This window comes from Hemitrygon akajei, chromosome 6 (genome assembly GCF_048418815.1).
Source record: "Hemitrygon akajei chromosome 6, sHemAka1.3, whole genome shotgun sequence".
Classification (NCBI taxonomy): Eukaryota; Metazoa; Chordata; class Chondrichthyes; order Myliobatiformes; family Dasyatidae; genus Hemitrygon; species Hemitrygon akajei.
The window spans coordinates 15,196,588-15,217,621 of record NC_133129.1 but is presented as its reverse complement, the minus strand read 5'-3'; the positions used below and the strand labels follow the sequence as shown (position 1 = coordinate 15,217,621).

The window sequence follows — 21,034 nt, the reverse complement described above, 5'->3', positions numbered from 1 at the left end:
GCAGCGCTGCTCCTGGTGGGAGGTCAATGTCACAGGGGCAGCGCCACTGCTGGTGGGGTCAATATCGACACAGCCGATCGAGCTCCGTTGCAATGGCCGCTGAGGACTACACATGGAGTTAAGCGCCTCGGCTTGGAGAGTTGGTGTGGTGGGAGCTGCGGCTGGAAGTCGTCCCGGAGAAACCGAGCCGAACGCGGGCATGATTTCAAGTACGTTGGCCTGGTCAGAGGCCGGTGGGGGCGCTGGTGACTTCCCCGAACCAGGACACTGTTCAAAATCCGCGGACACGGGGAGTCACCCCGGCCTCAGACTCGTATTTATCGTTTTAACTGTGGTCTTGGGTTCATATCCTGATGTAACGCCTGGGGAGTTGAGGTCAGCTTATTCAATCTGAAGTATAAAGTGTTTTTGGTAATTATGTTGCTGCGCACTAATGTGACAGAAACGAGATGGATAGTCACAATTTTCTTCTCAGGATAGAGGAGCGTGAAACTAGAGGGCAGAAGCTGAAAGTAACAACTACTGTATAACATTCTGGAGGAGCTCAGCAGGTCAGGCAGCATCTATGGAAAGGGATAAATAGTCGACTGCCCATCTGGTGAAGAAGGGCCTCGGCTGCCTGACCTGCTAAGTTCCTCCAGCAGGCTGTGTGTTACTGTGGATTTCCAGCGTCTGCAAAATCTCTTCTGTTTATGACCGGCAGAAGGTGAGAAAGGGGGAGACTAAATTTTAAGGCTCAATGGCCCTCTGGAGGAAAACTCAGTGAGCCGAGTAGTATCGGGGGAAATAAATTATTGGTGTTATATGAACCCTACAAGGGTTGATCCAAAATGTCGAACGAGATGGTCCGGAAGAGGCTCAAAAAAATGATCCCAGTCACGTAACGGTTAATGTATGATGAGGAGTAGTTGATGGCACCTGTACTCAACAGTTCAGAAGTGTGGTGGGAGGATCTCATTGAAACCTAGAGTTCTGAAAGCTTTGGTTAGTGGTTGTCTGAGGGTCTAGGATCTGAGTGCATGGCAGCTCCCAAAATGTACTGGAGGAACTCAGCAGTCCAAGGCAACATCTATGGGGGAAAATAAGTATAATTGACATTTCAGGCCAAAACCCTTTGGTAGGACTGGAGGCAAAAGGTTGAGTAGATTTAAAAGGTTGGGGGAAGGAAGAGAAGCACAAGGTGATGGGTGAAACCAGGAGGGGGAGGGATGAAGTAAAGAGTTGGGGTTGATTGGTGAAAGAGCTACAGAGCTGGTGAAGGGGGGAGTCCAATAGGAAATGATAGAAGACCTTGGAAGAAAGAAAAGGGGGTCAAGCACCAGGAGAGGCAATGGGCAGGCAAGGAGATGAGAGAGGGAAAAGGGAATGGTGGTGCAGGGGGGTCATTGCCAGAAGTTTGGGAAATCAATGTTCATGCCATCGTGTTGGAGGCTGCCCAGAGAGAATATAAGGTGTTGTTCCTGCATCCTCAGTGTGACCTCATCGCGACTTCATGCCATCGGGTTGGAGGGCACATCTTCAGGTTAAAGGTATATTTCTTTAAAACTGAGAGGATAAGGTTAGTGTTTCTGTGAAATAGGAGACCAAGTGCGTGGGTGTATTTGAGTTCTGGCTGCCTAGATACGTGAGCCAGAGCAGTACAATATGGAGAGCACGATGTTGCTCACGTAGCAAGTTTCCCCTCTCCACACATCTGACGAACCCAGAGGGATGGCAGAGACCGATATTGTTTGGTACCAGCAGCGTTGCAGCAGTTGCCAGTCGGTGTTCAACTCAACGTAGGGGCCCCAGCTCTGGATTTTCCCCTCGGGGTTTACTCCCAAAGCCTTCCCCAAGAGTGGGTATAACTGCAAGGCAGCGGGGGCTTGAGATCAGAGTTTCCCTTCTGGATGAGCTGCCAACCACGGCTGATGAGCCCCATCTGCACGAAGTGACTAGTTTTAGTGCCTTTGTCCCTTTTGTCAGTAGAAATGGTTCCGCCAGGCTTAGTAGCTAAGTCACACGCGAAGGCCAGGAACTGGACGGGTGTAATTAAGGCAGCAGTTAGGTTCTCGATTAAAGAAGGTCAAAGGTACAATGAAGAAGTGAGAGAATGGGGATGAAAAAAGATTATCCGTGATTGACTAGCAGAGCAGCATCGATTCAGCACCAATGCCTTAATTCTGTTCCTGTGTTTGGTCTTGTGGCTTAGTCCATTCCTCACAGCTGAAGTAAGTCTTACCCAATTAATTTTACTTCTAATTGTTCATTCCACTTTTTTGTAGCATTTACCATAGAAGCTCCTCAATCTCCTCCTTAACGCTATTCCGCTTTATATAGGTAGGAGAGCCTACCATTGTTAACAACTGAGTATAGTTCTTCCTGCATAGTTCGTTTTATATAATTCTCCCACTCATTAATGATCGTGTGTTCCTTAGTCCAAGGCAAGCAGATTATGCCTTTTAGAGTGATTTGGTGGAGGAACTCAGCAGGACAAACAGTATCAAGTCATTAGAGCACTGCAGTGTAGTAACAACCCCTGCAGCTCATTCTAGTGCCTACAGAACCGTTTATCAACCTGACCCACACCTGGCCCATATCCCTCTATGCTCCTGTCATCCATGTAACTTTCTGAACTTCACTTAAAATTATGTCCCTCATATTAGCCATTTCCATCCTGAGAAAATCTCTGGCTATCCACTCAATATATGCCTCTTATCACCTTGTAACCCTCTCACCATAGGTTCATAATGACTTGGCTGTTACTGTGAATGCAAACTAACAGCAAAATAACTCAACAATGCATGGGAATAATGATGAAAAGGCCATTACCAGTAAATAAACACATCTAGAATGGATATGATTTAGGAAAACATAAAAGTTTGTATGTTTCTTCTAAAGGAAAATAAGACAATTACCTATCTGAATGCTAACAGACACCCATGCAAATTTATTGTTCACCAGGAAGCAGTAATGTAGCTCATACTAGTATGAACTTGGATTGAAATGATATTGACAAATTGTCTTAAGCTATAGCAAACAAAATAAAGGGCTTGTCATATGTGTTGGTCTGTAGTGTGCACAATTGCTGGAGCTTGTTGTCACATAATCAATCCAGTTTACTTCAGTCTGTTTACCCACAGTACCAAAACCAGTCAAAGCAAAAGAAGCAAATCTTTCTTTAAATATCCACACAGCATCCAAGGAAAGTTGTCGAACTGTCTTCTCCTGCCCTTTCTCCAATGTCGTCTGCTAGCTAGTTAACTGAAAGGTATCTGCACGTTCCCTGTGAGACCATGGTCTGCATGAGGATTTTCTGATATCTGTCCCTCTCCTTCCAAATTTTGTTCTGTAAGTGTGTCACCATGTTCTTCCACCATGTTGTTGTTCGTTTCTTTTCTCCTTATTTCTCAAAACTTTGATCTCATGCTCTTTCTAGATTGGCTACCTGTTTTGTTTTCCCTGAGCATCTTATTAGCCAAAATGTTAACAAGTCAAATCCTATTGACTAATAAAAGTCTAACTTTATTTTTATTTTAAAAAAACAAGTGAAATACCTGATTTAAAACTATATAGGGACATAGAAAATATATAGCACAATACAGGCCCTTTGGCCCACAAAGCTGTGCCGAACATATCCCTACTTTAGAACTACCTAGGCTTTACCCATAGCCCTCTATTGTTCTAAGCTCCATGTAGCCATCCAGGAGTCTCTTAAAAGGCCCTATCGTTTCCACCTCCATCGCCATCGCCAGCAGCCTATTCCACGCACTCACCACTCTCTGCAATTTTTTTTTAATAACTTACCCCGACATCTCCTCTGTACCTACTTCCAAGCACCTCAAAACTATGCCCTTGTGTGCTGGGGAAAAGCCTCTGACTAGCCACACGATCAATGCTCCTCATTAATTATCTTGTATACCTCTATCAGGTCACCTCTCATCCTCCATCACTCCAAGGAGAAAAAGCCGAGTTCACTCAACCTAGTCTCATAAGGCATGCTCTCCAATCCAGGCAACATCCTTGTAAATCTCCTCTGCACTCTTTCTATAGTTTCCACGTCCTTCCTATAGTGAGGCGACCAAAAATGAGCGCAGTACTCCAAGTGGGGTCGGACCAGGGTCGTATATAGCTGCAACATTACCTCTTTGCTTTTAAACTCAATCCCACAATTGATGAAGGCCAATGCACCGTATTCCTTCTTAACCACAGAGCAAACCTGCATAGCTATGGACTCGGGCCCCAAGATCCTTCTGATCCTCCACACTGCCATGAGTCTTACCATTATTGCTATATTCTGCCATCATATTTGACCTACCAAAATGAACCACCTTTGTGTCATCAGCAAATTTACTATCCCATTCCTCCACTTCCTCATCTAGGTCATTTATAAAAATCACAAGGAGTAGAGGTCCCAGAACAGATCCCTGAGGCACACCACTGTTCACCGGCCTCCATGCAGAATATGACCCATATACAACCAGACTTTGCTTTCTGTGGGCAAGCCAGTTCTGGATCCACAAAGCAATTTCCCTTGGATCCCAGACCTCCTTACTTTCTCAACAAGCCTTGCATGAGGTACCTTCTCAAATGCCTTGCTGAAATCCATATACACTACATCTACTGCTCTTCCTTCATTAACGTGTTTAGTCATATCCTCAAAAAATTCAGTCAGGCTCATAAGACACGGCCTGCCTTTGACAAAGTCATGCTGACTATTCCTAATCATGTTATGCCTCTCCAAATGTTCATAAATCCTGCCTCTCAAGATCTTCTCCATCAACTTACCAACCACTGAAGTAAGAATATTATCAAGTATGTCATGTAATTAAAGGAATATTTTTAAAATAGATGTGCATTTTGAGGAGATAGACAGAAAAATAAAATACTTAGAAGGATAACTGAATTACTAAAATAATGTGTGGTCTTAAACTAGGGTATTACAATCCTGCCGCGCCAAAATAGTCATGTCCTCATGACTTTGTAAACCTTTGGAATTTATCAAGCTCATTATTAACACAACAGTCGTACCCAGTAACAATAACAGAGTGCTTTCATGCTTTCCGACAGAGTTTAGGCATACAGCTTGCAGCATTCAAATTAATTAAGTAACTACAGGACCTCCGATCCACTTGTAAATGGAATAAACATAATTGACTCAACACTCTGATTTCCAGATGTGTCATATGCCAGCCTGTTTGGAGGTTTCCTGACTGGGGTCTTGTCTGTTTTATCTTCCCTTAATAATTGATTTTCAGTCAGTATTTCATTAGTTTGAGTCTTTTCTCTTCACAGTTCATGCTTACTCTGAGATGTCTCGTCCTGTCCATCATTTGTTCCTTTCTGCAATTCAGTCTCTCCTGCCCTCTGACCAGACTCTGCTTCATCATCAATAATTTTGGAGTGTGTTTCCCTTTCACTATCTAATGTCACTTTTGGTTGTCCAGTGGTTGTATTCCCCACTATACCCAGGTGTTCCCTGCCCTAGAGGTAAAAGATGGAGACTTTTTACAGGACCATTTTCCATTTTGTGGTTTCAACCTAAAAACTGGCAGATTAGGCATCTGGCTCTCCACCATGTAGGGTGTAGAACCCCAGCAGTCGGACGTTTTAATGGTTCCCTTGTAGTTCATAAGCTTTTTGCAGTTCTTTCTTCATATTGGACGCATACCTGAAATGAATATTCTGTGGCAGGTCCTCGCTTGAGGTTCCAAAACAAAGATCCACAGGTAATTTGGCTTTGCATCCAAATATTAAATAGTATGGCAAGTAGCCAGTGTTCATTCTGTGTACAGTTGTAACAGTGTACTATATCTCCAATGTGCTGATTTCTCTTGCTCTTTTTGTTGGCATCAGGAGTTCCTAGCATGTCTAACAATGTCCTGTTGAATCTCTCAGGCTGACGATTGCCTTGAGGATGATATGGTATTGTCCTTGACTTCTAGACTCCAAGCAAGCTTAGTAACTTGTGTATTAGACTACTCCCAAAGTCCCTTCCAGATCACTGTGCATCCTCCTCCCACAACACTTTTGCAACTGTGGGTGCTTTCTGATCCTTTGTGGGAGAGGCTTGACAATATCTGGTTCAGTGATCAATGATGACTGAGACATTTGCAATGTCACTTGAATCGAGCTCGGTGGAAAGAAAGTCAATACTCAATAGGTCAAGTGGTTCAGTGCTTTGCATGTGAGACAAGGGAGCAACTGTTTTGGGTAGTGTCTTTCTGTGAATACAATGAATGCAGGGCTTGCAGTAATCTTCAACTTCAGGCTTCATTTGTGGCCAATAGAAACCTTGTCTGATCAATCCGTAAGTCTTGTCAAATCCCAGATGGCCCGAGTCATCATGAAGTGACCTCAGCACAATATTCCTGGACTTCTCAAGCAAAATCAACCGAGAATGTCAAGCTTTGTTTGGTTAAATAGCACAGTATAAGAATTTGTTCCTCAACTCCGGTTTTTCCCAATCTCTCATCACTAAGAGTATCATTTAATGTTCGCCAGAAAGCAATAATTCGGCTCCCACCAGTATAAACTTAGACTGAAATTGTATTAACAAAATGTCTTAAGCTATAACAGACAAAGTGAAGAAATGGGACCCCATCACATATGTACACAATCGTTAGAACTCATGCCATATTGAGATGGAGAAGCTGAAGTTATCAGTATTACAGTGGAGTAAAGCAAATTACAGAGGCATGAGAGAGGAGCTGGCCAAAATTGATTAGAAGGGAACACTAGCAGGGATGATGGCAGAACAGCAATGGCTGGAATTTCTGGGAGCAGTTCGGAAGGCATGGGATATATACATTCCGAAGAAGTAGTATTCTGAAGGCAGGATGACGCAGTCGTTGCTGACAAGTGAAAGCACAAAAGCCAAAGAGAGGGCATATAATATAGCAAAATTCATGGGAAATTAGAGGAAAGAGAGCCTTCTAAAATCCAATAGAAGGCAATTTTTTTTTAAAGTCAAAGAAGAAAAAAATGGAATACAAAAGAAGCTAGCCAATAATATTAAAGAGGATACCCAAAGTTTCTTCAGATATGTAGTGTAAAAGAGAAGTGAGAATAGATATTGGACCGCTGGAAAATGATGGTGGAGAACAAGGAAATGGTGGATGGACTGAATCAGTATTTTGTATCATTCTTCACTGTGCAATATGCTGGATGTCAGGGGGCTGAAGTATGTTAAGTTGCATTACTAGGGACAAAAGTCTTGGGGAAACTGAAAGGTCTGAAGGTAGATAAGTCACCTGGACCAGATCGTCTACACCCAGGATTCTTAAAAGAGGTGGCTGACTAGATTATGGAGACATTAGTAATTATTTTTCAAGAATCAATTGGTTCTGGAGGACTGAAAAATTACAAATGTCACTTCGCTCTTCAAGAAGGGAAACTATAAGAAGAAACTATAGGCCAGGTAGTCTAGTGTCACTGACTTGTGAATGGCCTCAGGAGAGACGTAGCCGATGGGGGTAAACACAGACAGAAAATCTGGAGTGGAATCCTTAAGCTGGTTGGACATCACTGAACATCCCACTGGCAACTCCTGCACTGGTGAGGCCGGAAGGGGGGTCCTGACGACTGGGCATCTCAGGATCTTCATGCCTTCCGCGCAGGCTTGTGTCCTGGCGAGGTCGCTCCAGTGCAGCTACTCCATTTGCCCTTCGGGACAGGTGGATGCCATCAGTCAGGAAGACGTTGGTAGGGATGTGGCTTCGGGATTTTTGCGGCACGTGATAAAATAGTCTGTAGTAGACTAGGAAAAATGTTACCTGGCAAATCTGTTGGAATGCTTTGAAGAAATAACAGGCAGGATAGACAAAGGAAAATTGGTTGATGCAGTGTACTAGGATTTTCAGAAGGCCTTTTACAAGATGCCTCACATGAGGCTGCTTAACAAGCTAAGGGCTCATGCTATAATGCTAGCCTGGATAAAGCAATAGCTGATTCATAGGAAGCAAAGATTGGAGATAAAGGGAGCCTTTTCTGCGCTGCCGGTGACTAGTGGTGTTTGACAGGGGCCTGTGTTGGGACAGATTCTTTTTTAGTTATATGTCAGTGATGGAGTTGATGGTTTGTGGTCAAGTTTGCAGACAATATGAAGATGGGAGGGGTAGTTGGTTTTGAGGAAGCAGAGAGGCTAAGGAAGGACAGACATTAGGAGAACAGGCAAGGAAGTGGCAGATGAGTCGGGGAGTATAGGATCAGAAGACTCAACATAATAGAGGGGTGTCCATTTAGAAAGGAGATGAGAAATTTCTTGAACCAGCGAGTGGTAAATCAGTGGAATTCATTGCCACAGGTAACTCTGGAAGCCAACTCATTGGATATTTTTACGGCAGAGGTTGATAGATTCTTGAATAGTCAGTGTATGAAGTGATACAGGGAGAAAACAAGGGATTGGGGCTGAGATGGAAAATGGATCAGCCATAATGAAATGGTGGAGCAGACTCGATGAGCCAAATGGACTAATTCTGCTCCAGTATCTTGTTAATCGGTCTGTTTACTCTCAGTCTATTCTCGGACTAATTTCAGTAAACAGTTCTGTGCTGAAGAACTAGTCCAAGTAATAAACATCCATGCAGGTTCCAAGGAAAGATGTTGAACTGTCTCCGCTTACCCTAACTCCAACATTGTGTACCGGCTGGCCACCTGAAAGCTCCCCCTTGAGAACTTTCTGACATCTTTATCTGTCCTTCTAAATTGGTTCTGTGAGCATTTCACTCTGTTCTTCTGCTATGTTTGTTGTCCCTTTTTCCTCCTCCTTTCTCGAGACTTCTTCAAACTGGCGCTCTCTTGACCCATTGTCTTTTTTACCTAGAGCATCGTATTGGCCAAAGTGTTAACAAGACAAATCCTATTGACTAATTCAACAAGCCTAACTTGTTAATCAACTGAATTTTTATTTTAAAGAGCAAAAATGAAATACTTGATTGAAACTGTATATTAAGTGTATTATGTAATTAAGGAACACTTATTTATGTGGATATGCTTTTTGAGATCTGCAGAAAATAAAATGCTGAACAGCACAATTGTATTAATAAAATGAAGCATGGTCTAGGACCTGGGTATTAATCTTATACACCTCTATCTATCATCTCTGGTCATCATCCTTCGCTGCAGAGACAACTGACCCAGATCACTCAAGTATTCTCTTAAGACGTGCTTGCTAATCCAGCCAGTGTCCTGGTTAATCGCCTCTGCACTCTCTCTCTAAAGCTTCTACATCCTTCCCATAATGAGGCAACCAGAACTGAGCACAACATTCCAAGTGTGGTCCAACCAGGGTTTTATAGAGCCGCAACATTACCTCACAGCTCTTGAACTCAATCCCTTGACTAATGAAGGTTAAGTGATTGGTGGAAAGTATACAACTCTGCCTCTGTCAACCCCCGCCCCTTTACTTTCCTCCCAACACCTTGAAGTTACACCCTAATGTATTAGCCATTTACGCTCGGGGGGAGTGGGAAGAAGACTCAAGCTGTTCACTCGATGTTTGCCTCTTATCGTCTTGTACACCTCTATCAAGTCATATCCCATTCAGAGAAAAGCGCTCTGTAATCCAGGTCGCACCCTGGTAAATCTCTGCACTCTCTTCTATAACCTTCCTATAATGAGGTGACCAGAACTGAACACGATAGCCAGTGAGGTCTAACCAGGATTTTATAGAGCTGCAACATTACCTCATGGCTCTTGAACTGAATCCCCTGATTAATGAAGGTTAACCTATCCATATGCCTTAATATTCAATACAATCATAAGATCATGAGATATAAAAGCAGAATTTAGGACATTTGACCCATTAAGTCTGCTCCACCATTCCATCATGGTTGGTCCATTTTACCTCTTGGTGGCAATCTCCTGCCTTCGCCCTGTATCCCTTCTTGCCCAGACTAATCAAGAGTCTTATTAACCTCTGCCTTAAATATTCCCAATGACTTGGCCTCCACAGCCGCCTGTAGCAACAAATTCCAGATTCATCACTCTGGCTAAAGAACTTCCCCCTCTTCTCCGTTTGAAATGGACATCCTCTCCACATTCACTCTGTTGAGGCCTTTCAACGTTCAGTAGTTGAAATTCTCAAAGTTAATGCTAACATTACATTTGCCTTCCTCATCACTGACTCAACCTGCAAATTAACCTTTAGGAAATCCTGCATGAGGACTTTATTTGCACCTCCATTTTTTAAAATTTTCTTTCCATTTAGAAAATAGTCTATGCTATTATTTCTTCGACTGAAGTGTATGATCATATACTTCCTGACACGATATTTCATCTGCCACTTTTTTGCCCATTCTCCTAACCTGTCTCAAGTCATTATGTAGCCTCTCTGCTTCCTCAATGCTACCTGTCCCTACACCTATCTTTGTATTGTCCACAAACATGGCCACAAAGCCATCAATTCTGTCATCCAGATCATTGACATATAACCTAAAATGAATCAGTCCCAATACAAACCCCTGTGGAACACCACTGGTCTTCAGCAGCCAAACAGAAAAGGCTCCCTTTATTCCCACACTTTGTCTCCTGCCAATCATCCACTGCTTTGTCCATGCTAGAATCTTCCTAGCATGGCCTGTAATACCATGAGCTCGTAGCTTGTTAAGCAGCCTCGTGTGGTACCTTGTCAAAGGCCGCCTGAAAATCCAACCTCCATAATTAAAAAAACCGCAGTCATTCTTAGCTGGTGCTAGAGAGTTTGTGAACCCTATTGAATTTCCTCTGTTTCTGCAAAAATATGATTTGAAATATGATCAGATCTTCACGTATCCTAAAACTAGATAATGAAAACCCAATTAAATAAATAACACACAAAAAACATTGCACCTCTTTATGAACTAGTATGTTTTTTGGGTTTATTTAATTGGTTCTCTTTATTTTGCTTTAGGACAGGTGAAGATCTGATCACATTTTAGGTCATATTTATGCAGAAATAGAGAAAATTCTACAGTGTTCACAAGCTTCCTGGCACCACTGTAATTTGAATGGACACGGCAGTCTGGTGCAGTGATGTGTCGTGGGAATAATGAAGGGAGTATGGATGCCAATGGATACAATTGTGACTTGGCTGCATGATCAAAGACCTGGCTTTCTGAGTTCAAATCATGGCTCGATGATCTGTGTCAGAAGATGTGAGAGGTATGGAATTCACTGCCTGAGATGCCTAATAGAAGCATTTTTTAGTAACAATTTTTGGAAGTGTTCAGACCGCATCTGGAGTATTGCATACAGTTCTGGGTATCCCACTGTAGGAAGGATGTTGAGGCTTTGGAGAGAGTGCATCAGAGGTTTACCAGAATGCCTCCCAGTTTAGAGAACATGTGCTATCACAAAAAGCTGGATAAACTTGGGTTGGTTTCTTTGGAGTGCCGGAGGCTGAGGGCAGATCTGATGGAGGTTTGTAGATTGAGAGCTCCAGATAGAGTAGGCTGGAATCTGTTTCCCAGGGTGGAAAAGTCTAGTACCGGGGGCATGCATTGAAGGTGAAGGGGGGGGGTAGGTTCAAAGGAGATGTGAGGGGTAAGTTTTTTACTCAGAGAGTCATGGATGCCTGATGTGGTAGAGGCAAATACATTGGAGGCTTTTTGGATAGGCACGTGGATGTGAGGAAGATGGAGGGAGGTGTACGTGGTGTGGGTGGAAGGAACTGGTGTTTCAGTGTTTCTGATTTGCTTTTTAGCTGGTTTGGCATAACAGTATGGCCTGTTTCTGTGTTGTACTGTTCCATGGATTCCATGAAATAAGTGCTTGAAGTGACAAATCTGTGCAGAGCTATCAGGAAAGGTGCCAAAAGATGAGGCTAACTGGAACATTCTTGCATAAACTCTGCAGGTGTGTAGATGTGTTGAATGGCATACTGTTCTAATTCAACTGTAGAATCGGTGTTAAACTCTGATACACCACCAGGTGGAGCAATGTCACAGGTTCTCACACACGGGTGCATTCAGTGATCTACGTGCTCACGCTTCAGCACAAGTAATACCATATTGCATTCTCCACTTGATTCTTATCCAAATTTTTCCTGTGGCCTCCTGTTTTTTTTTTCCCCTACGTCTAATTCTTGGCTGTGTAACCTATGATTCAAGTAAATTACCATCTTTGGTTGCTGGTTCTACACCCTTGCCACTCTTGGAGTGAAGCCGTTTCTTCTGAAATCCTTGGTATTTTCCAAATCATTATAAAGGATCTCAGCCCAAAATGTCAGCTGTTTGTCCTTCTCCATGAATGCTACCTGACCCGAGTTCTCCAGCATTTTGTGTACTGCACAGAAAATACTCCGTACTTCAGGCAGTGTCTATGGAGGAAGAAACCAAGATGTTTCAGATTAACTCTTTACCCTTGAGCTTTGCATATTACCAACAGTTTCTGTGTTGTTTTTAGATAGGCTTTTTGTTTTGCTCTTTCCCAGGAAGCTTTTTGTCAACTCTTACCAACGCCTTTTGCATTTTCAGAAGTAATTGATTAGTCCAGTTCTCGGCTTTCTCTCCGAGCTAAACCTTTTCTGAGCATCTGTGTTCTGTGAACCCGTCGTGTTTCTCTCGTATTCCTCTGTGTGGTAACAAGAAATGTCCATGGAGCTCATATGATCAGACCAAGGTTTTAATGTGTGTGTCTGCCTCAGAAATCATCTCAAGAAGAAAGATTGACTTAACTGTGACACGGTGGCAAGGTAGTCCAGCAGGCTGGTGTAATGCTTTACAGTGGCAGCGATTGAGGTTCAATTCCCACCACTGTGTGTAAGGAGAAACTTGAGAGCATGGTGTGTTAGTGCCAGAAGCATGGCAGTGTTTGCGGGCTGCCCCCCAGCACATTCTGGGACTGTCGGCCATTGACGTAAACAACACATTTCACTGCATGGGGCAACTTTTACACCAATAGAGTGGTCAACATGTGAATCAGGATCGGGTTTATTTACTGACCTGTGGCATGGAATTGGTTGCTTTGGCACAGCAGTACAGTGCAAAGGCATCACTGTAAATTACAAAAATAGTCCAAAAAGGAGGAAGAACAAGGTGATGTTCAGGGTGGAAGAAGCTGTTTCCAAATCATTGAGTGTGTGTCTTTAGGCTCCTGTACCTCTTCCCTGATGGTAGTAATGAGGAGAGGGCATGTCCCAGATGGTGAGTGTCCTTATTGACAGATGCTGCCTTCTTGAGGAAGTCCCGCCACTTGGGGAAGTCGTTGATGGTGGGAAGGGTTGTGCCCATGATGGAGCTGGCTGAGTCTACAATTATCCTGTTCATTGGAGCCTCCATACCAGGATGTGAAACAGTCAGTCAGATTGCTCTCTGCTGTATATCTGCAAAAATCTTTGGTGACGTGTCAAATCGCCTCAAACTTCCTAAGTAAGTATAGCAACTGGCATGATTGCATCAATGTGTTGGGCCCTGGACAGATCCTCCAATATATTGACACCCTGGAACTTAGAACTGGTCACCCTTTCCACCGCTGACCTGGAAAGACTGCCAGAGCAAGTGGTTAATGCAGGTACGGATTTTAGATCAGTCCAAGAACCTGATGGCAGTGGGAAAGAAGCCTCTGTTGAACCCTGAGGTGTGGGTCTTCATGATCTTGTACCTCATGCTTGCTGGCAGCATGAGATGGCGGGGTCCTGATCTTCCAAATACCTTGCAGATGCCATTAGCTGTGCCACTGTGTTGGCACGTTTAAACAGAGAAGAAAAGGGAAAGAATAATTGGTACAAATTTCAACAGGGTAAAATTATTCCCTGCTGTAAAGGTTACAGCTGACTTTAGTTTGACCGCTTCCTATTTTCTCTAGTGATGCTTTCAAAGTTAGTTTGGTGATATTTACTGCCCTCCCATTAACAGGAACAATTCCAGGAGCTGTAAAATTTCAGATTGCCAGAGTACTGTCTGTGACCACCACCTTCACAACTCTAGGACTTGGCTGATAACGGGTTTATCAACCTTTTGTTGCAACCATGGAGGGCTACGGTCCAGGTGTAGATCGATGGAAGTAGGCAGAATAATGGTTCAACACAGGCTAGATGGGCTGAATGGCCTTTTTCTGTGCTGTAGTACTCAGTGACTGTGTAGAACAGATTGAACAAAGATCGAAGCTTTGGGACCCTGCAGATGTCCAACCACAGAAATTGTCTCCAATCATCTGAGCAAGAGATCTGTTCTTTCTCAGTGCAGGTATTCCTGGGTTTCACAAGGTTTCCAAGAACTGGTTTGTAACCCAAAATTCCCATAAGTTAGAAATGAGATCACAGAATTTGCACTGATTGGTCAGTTAGCTACATGATGGTAAAGATCTGAATTACTCTTTGTCTTGAGTCTTGGAGATTATTGATTAGTACAAATCTATTTGACAGATTCAAAATATGCCACACAATGGCAACTGCCAGACTGGAGAATTTCAACCTGTACTTATTTCACCATTTTCTCATTCTTGCTAGACCCTTGGTTCCCTAGTATTTCTGGTGGGCTCTCTGAAGACATACAAAATACTTATTTAATTCCTCTGCAATAGCTGTTCATTAAACATTCTCCCATCACTATTTATTTTCCATTTGTTTAGTGATACGGCACAGGTCCGTTTGGCCCAGTGAGCCCGTGCCGCCCATTACACCCATGTGACCAATCAACCTACCATAACAGTGATTTTTGAGAATGTGAAAGGAAACTGGAGCGCCTGGAGGAAACCATGTGGGCACTGAGAGAATGTGCAAACTGCTTACAGAGAGCGGTGGGAACTGAGCCCGGGTCACTGGTGTAGTAATAGGGTTATGCTGAGCACCGCACTAACGTATCGTCCCTACCTAATCTTTTCCTTTTTGCATGCCATACGGGAAACACCTGCAGCCTTTATTTCATTGCTAGTCTGCCCTCAGATTCCACTTTCATCAGTTTTAGTCAAATCCTCGCTGATTTGATTTGAAGCACATTTCACTGCATGTGACAAATAAAGCTAATCTTTAATCTTTTTCAGTCGTCCTTTGCTGAATTCTAAAGCACCCCATATCCTTGGGTTTACTCCCATCTCTGTTGAATTTATATGCTTGTAGCATGGATTTAACAAGATCTTTAACTCCCCTCTTAATTGCAGACGGGCTACTTGTTCTATCAGCTTTCTTGTACCTCAGATTAAGGTTTTTTTTCCCACCCTGGAAGAACTGTGCATTATTTCTTTAAATATGTGCCATTCCTCTAACTCTCATAGCAAGGCGGGTTGGTGAGGGTAGTCTGTAATGGATTTCTTAGTGACAATAAACAATCTTAAATCTTGTCAAAAGCTTTAAGTACATGAGTTTAAAAGTTCAAAGCACATGTGTCACCATATACTCCCTGAGATCATTTACTTGTGGGCATTCACAGTAAATACAAAGAAATGCCATAGAATCAATGAAAAACCACGCACAAGACGAGCAGTGTGCAAAAGGCAACAAACTGTGCCAATACAAAAAAGAAGTAGTAATGATGTATAAGCAATAAATGTCAAGGACATGATGCGAAGTTATCCCCTTTGGTTTAAAGGAGCACGAAATGATTGTTACACCAGATCCAATGCAGCATTTAAAAAGAACACAACTTTTGAAAAGACTTTACATAACATGATTGAAGCCTCCTGCAATAATGAGGACAGGTCAACAAAATTACAGCCCCTAGGATACAAGGAGATGTATTGGATCCAAAACTAACTCAGAGGCAAGAAGCAAGTATTGATGGCTGCTTCTGTGATTGGACGGCTCCCTGCCAGTGGGCATGCCTGGGTTTCAGTTCCTGGGGAGGCTCCTATCAGTGGGAATGCCTGGGTTTCAGTTCCTGGGGAGGCTCCTATCAGTGGGAATGCCAGGCTTTCAGTACCTGCTTCCATATATACAGGTTAAGTACTCCTCATCTGAAATGCTTGGAAGTGTTTTGGACACTGGAATATATAAAGAGTTAGCTTGGGAGTGCCATCATTTCAGACTGTGAATGTATGTGCTACCGCTGAGCAGTGCTTGTCTTTCACTTGTTCATCATACATATGTTCTTAACAGTAACAATTATTACGTACCATTTAATGTAATGACAAAATGTGTGCAGGGAACAGCATCAGGAGAATACCTGAATCAGCTGTTGGACAACAACAAGCAATGGCAGGCTTTCAGTCTCCACCAACAGTGCTGTTTTGATTAAAAGGTTACAGCACTCTGTATTTGTATTAGGTTTTGTATAAGGTATAAAAACAATTGGTGTAGACTTGTTCTGGTGTTAGATCTTCATCAGCAATGATCTTGGCAAACACATCAATGAATTTCTCTGCTATATTGTTATTAGCAGACATTTTAAAAATTTAATGCCGTGCCTTTTCTTAAATTTCTGCAACCGGCCTGCTGAATATTCACAATTACCTTCAATTTTCAGTTCATCGTGATAGACCTTTGCTTGTTTTGTGATCAGCATATTGCTAAGTGGCACATCTTCACTCCTGATGCTGATGAATCCTTGCTTTTAGTACATGATCGAGGGCTTCATTTTTCACTTTATGTAGAGTTTTTTTTCTCTTTTTAATTAACTTCTGGTCATTACATATGTGAGGTCACTTCTCCCAGAACTGCCTGTGGCGCACAGAGACCTGGGCATCGCCTGGGAACCTTCTCAGCACCTTGTGATATTTTCCATTTGTGACGTAAGGTCAAGGCCCAAAAAAGTTTTGGAGTTTCAGATAAGGGGCACTCAACCTGTATATATTAATGACTTGGTCAAATGCAGGACACATAACTTGCAGAAGATAATAAGAATGGTTTTTGTAGTTAATAATTGAGGTGATCTGGCTGGTCAGGCAAAGAAGTGGCAACTGTTCAGAGAAGTGCGAGACAATGCTTTTTGCTGATCTGGCAAGGGAAGATACCTAAAAATACAGAGCAGAGGGAACTTGTATGTGCTCAGCTTAAAAGTACCAAGAGAAAACAAGTAAATAAGTTGGTTATAAAGACCTACTGATAAATTGGTTTATAGTCTTCACGTGTACCAAGATAGCAAAAAACATTGTGATCATACACATCAGATCAGTACACAGTGCATTGTGATAGAATGAGGGAAAACAATAACAGTTAGAAAAAAGTGCTTTTCAAGTGGGAAAACAAGGTGCAAGGTCATAATGAGGCAGGTTGTGAGGTCAAGAGTCCATCTTATTGTGCTACAGTTCAGTAGTGTTCCAACAGCAGGATGAAAGATGTCTTGAGCCTGGTGGTACGTGCCTTCTACACGAGGGGAAGAGGAGAAGAGAGGATGTCCGGGGTGGGTCGGACTTTGTTTACGCTGGCTGCTATCCCAAGGCAGCAGGAAGTGTAGACAGAGTACATGGAGGGAAGGCTCATTCCTGTGATATGCTGAGCTCTCTCTGCAAGTTTCTTGCAGTCACGGACAGAGCAGTTGCCATACCAAGCCATCATGCAGCCAGATAGAATGCCCTAGAGCATCAATAAAAGTTAGAGAGGGGCTACGGAAACTTGCCAAACTTCTTTAACTCCTTGAGAAATTCGAAACACTGGTTTGCATTACTGAATGCTTGCCTTGTAATGGCTGAGGCACAGAATACAAGAACAGGAAAGTTATGATGGAACTGTAAACAACATTAGTTAGACCACAGCTTGAATACGGTGTACAATTCTGGTTGCCACAGGAAAAGATCTGATTGCACCAGAGTGGGCGTAGTGGCAGTTTACAATCTTGTTGGGTCTGGGAATTTACGACCATGAATAGAGATTGGAGAAGCTAGAGTTATTTTCCTTGAAACAGTAGAGGCTAAAATAAATTAATTGGCTTTATTTAAAACTCAATAGAAAGTTATTAATATTTATTAATCAGAGTCCAGTTTAACATCACCGGTATATGTTGTGACTTTGCAGCAGCAGTATATTGCAATACATAATAATGGAGGGAACAAACTGAATTACTGTGTGTGTGTGTGTGTGTGTGTGTGTGTGTGTGTGTGTGTGTGTGTGTGTGTGTGTGTGTGTGTGTGTGTGTGTGTGTGTGTGTGTGTGTGTGTGTGTGTGTGTGTGTGTGTGTGTGTGTGTGTGTGTGTGTGTGTGTGTGTGTGTGTGTGTGTGTGTGTGTGTGTGTGTGTGTAATAAATAAATAATTAGTGCAAAAATAGAAATTTAAAAACTAAAGTGCTAAGGTTCAATGTCCATTCAGAAATCGGATGGCAGAGGAGAAAAAGCTGTTCCTGAATCATTGAGTGTGTGCCTTCCATTTTCTGTACCTCCTTCCTGATGGGGGCAATGAGAACAAGGCATGTCCTGGGTGGTGGGGGTCCTTAATGATGGATGCCACCTTTTTGAGGCGTCATTCCTTGAAGATGTCTTGGATACGATGGGAGGTCAGTGCTCAGGCAGAGGGGAACGTGTACATGGAAATATTGTTATTATTTGTTAATTTATTTGTGGTAATGTTACTTTGTTTCATGTGTGAGTTGTGTATATGTACCTAGTAGTGCATCTTGGTCTGGAGAAGCATTGTCATGTGTATGGTTGAATGACAATAAACTGAACTTGAACTAGAACATGTAATGAAATGCATCGTTTGACCAACACACCTAGAGATATGCTGGGGGCAGACAGCATGTCCAGCACCAACATAGCGTGCAACCATTGCTCAGCTGAACAACACAACAGACTACCAAATGACAACAGCAAAACAAGCTCCTTTCCTCACTCCCATCCAACTCACTGGCTTTCGTGCTTCCTCATGCCTCCTGCCTGCAAAGACATCCAATCCTGGGACAGCCCAACATCCACAGATATCCTCCATTATCATGGTCCCTAAACCCTACTCTGACCCCTAACTCTTCTCTCTGTCCCCAAGACACCCCCTGCTAATTAAAACAACAACTAAATCTGCCACGACCTCGCCAGAAACCACAGCTCTGTGCTATCTTGACTGGCAGGAGATAGTGAATAAAGACCTGTTTCCTGTACCAGGCAAACACACAGACTGGGAGCTGAGCTCTGTGGTATTTGTCAAAGGTATTGGTAGAGAGGGGTAAAGATTGTTTTTTTTTAAACCCAGGGCATGAAAGTGGTTTGGAGCTCAACTCGCTGTCTGATACAATGGTAGAGGCATTAACATCAGTTTTAGCATAAAGGTACATTGTATTGTTTCAACACTCGTTTGAAGAGCTGTGATCTTCAGGGCTACAGAACAAATGCTGAAAGCTGGGCTTGGCTGAATTTTATTTTCAAGCTGTATGTGAATAATGAGGCAGCAGTTAGCATTATGCTTTACAGCACCAGCGAATGGCAGATCAGGGTTCAATTCCTTTTGCTGTCTTTCAGAGGTTTGCATGTTCTCCCTATGACCGACCACATGTGTTTCCTCAGAGTACTCCAGTTTGCTCCCACATTCCAAAAAGACAGGTTAGGTGTAATAAGTTGTTGGCATGCTATGTTAGCACCGGAAGCATGGAAACATTTGCTGTCATGACACAAACAATGCATTCCATTATTTGTTTCATTTTGCATGTAACAAGTAAAGCTAATCTTTATCTAACTCCTTTATAAGGCTCTTATGAAGTCCACTTTCTCTAGGTTTTTAGGTAATGTCTTTGATGGGCCAAATTTGGCTCCTGTGTCTGACCCTTGTGTTTGATTGTTAGTGTGGTTGTACCAGGTACAACATCAAAAGCAACATCTTGGTAACTGCTTGAAAACGCACTCTATTCAAGTGTGCAAAATATTCCCTTTGCAAGGTTTCTTTTGATGATGCTTCAAATAGATAAAATAATTGTCAAGCGTTGCTGCTGGTGGATGATCTTCAGATTTTATCAGGTCCCTTCGACACGAACTGTAACCACAGGATGTAAAGTGGTGAAACACTGGCAATAATATCATCCTGTGTGTGTGCTGGTTTGGTTAGAGACTTGCCCAAAAACCAACAGAAATGATAATGTTGATGCAGTTCCCACAGAAAATGACGTCAATCTATAAGTTGTTGCCCTGAGTCACTTCCTCTGTTTCCAACATGCATTAGTTACTATTTCTAAGAAGGTCTGTAGCCCAAACTAGCCTAACCAATCAGATTTTTGAAAAGTGCTTTGATAAGCAAACACTGGAAGTAGCTCAGGCAGCATTTTTTTAAATTGTTTAATTTTGAAAACTTTCAGGAGGGGTGAGGGAGTGAGTATTAGAAAGTAGAATTGGCCCCACGGTAGTGTAGCAGTTAGTGTTACACTATTACAGCATGGTGCACCAACATCGTCTATAAGGAGTCTTTTCATCCTCGCTGTGGAGTGTGTGGGTTTCCTCCCATAGTCCAAAGTTGTACCGGTCAGTAAGTTAATTCGTTATTGTAATTTGTCCCACAATTAGACTAGGGTTAAATCGGGGGTTTCTGGGCAGTGCAGTTCGACAGGTCGGAAGAACCTGTTCGCGCTGCATCTCAATAAATACATAGCAAGCATTACAGCTCAGTACAGGCCCTTCGGTTCACAATGTTGTACCTGTTCTAAGATCAATCTAACCCTTTCCTCCCACATAGCCCTCCACTTTTTCTATCTATGTTCATAAGAGTCTCTTAAATGCCCTCATGTATCTGCTTCTACCACGTCCCTGGCAGGGGGTTCCACACTCTCGCCTCACTGTAAATTTTTTTAAAAATCAATTCTGTACTTTCCTCCAGTCACAAAGTTAACGTCTCTGGGTATTGGTCATTTCTGCCCTGTATCCACTTGATCTATGCCTCTTACCATCTTGTACAGCTCTATAACAATCACCTCTCATCCTTCTTTGCTCTGAAAAAAATACCCCTGATATTAGCTAATACAGACAGCCCTGGGAAAATCCACTTGATCTATATCTCACATGTTGTACACCTCAATAACGTCATCTCACCCTTCTTTGCTCCAAAGAAAGGCCCTGGCTTGCTGAACCTAACTTCATAAGATATGTTTTCATCTCGTGTGCACCCTCTCTAAAGCTTCTACATCCATTCCAAGTGTAGGCTAACCAGGGTTTTATAGAGCAGTCTTGTGAAGATCATTGCCACAGTTGTCCTCTGGTCAATGCTGAGACGGAGACAGAGGATCTTTGATAATG

General features: G+C 42.8%; 1 protein-coding gene across 5 annotated transcripts in view; it reads left to right on the top strand.

Moving 5' to 3' along the window:
• The window catches only part of LOC140728883 (PRELI domain-containing protein 1, mitochondrial-like), a 66,975-nt gene that overhangs the window by 875 nt on the left and 45,066 nt on the right, over positions 1-21,034 (top strand). Inside the window, exon 1 of one of the 5 annotated variants that reach the window (XM_073047953.1) lies at positions 27-209. The exons of 1 other annotated variant lie outside the window; for it this stretch is intronic. The gene's annotated coding sequence lies outside the window, so the exon portion shown is untranslated. 3 more of the 5 variants (XM_073047959.1, XM_073047958.1, XM_073047957.1) reach the window with 3 other exon arrangements.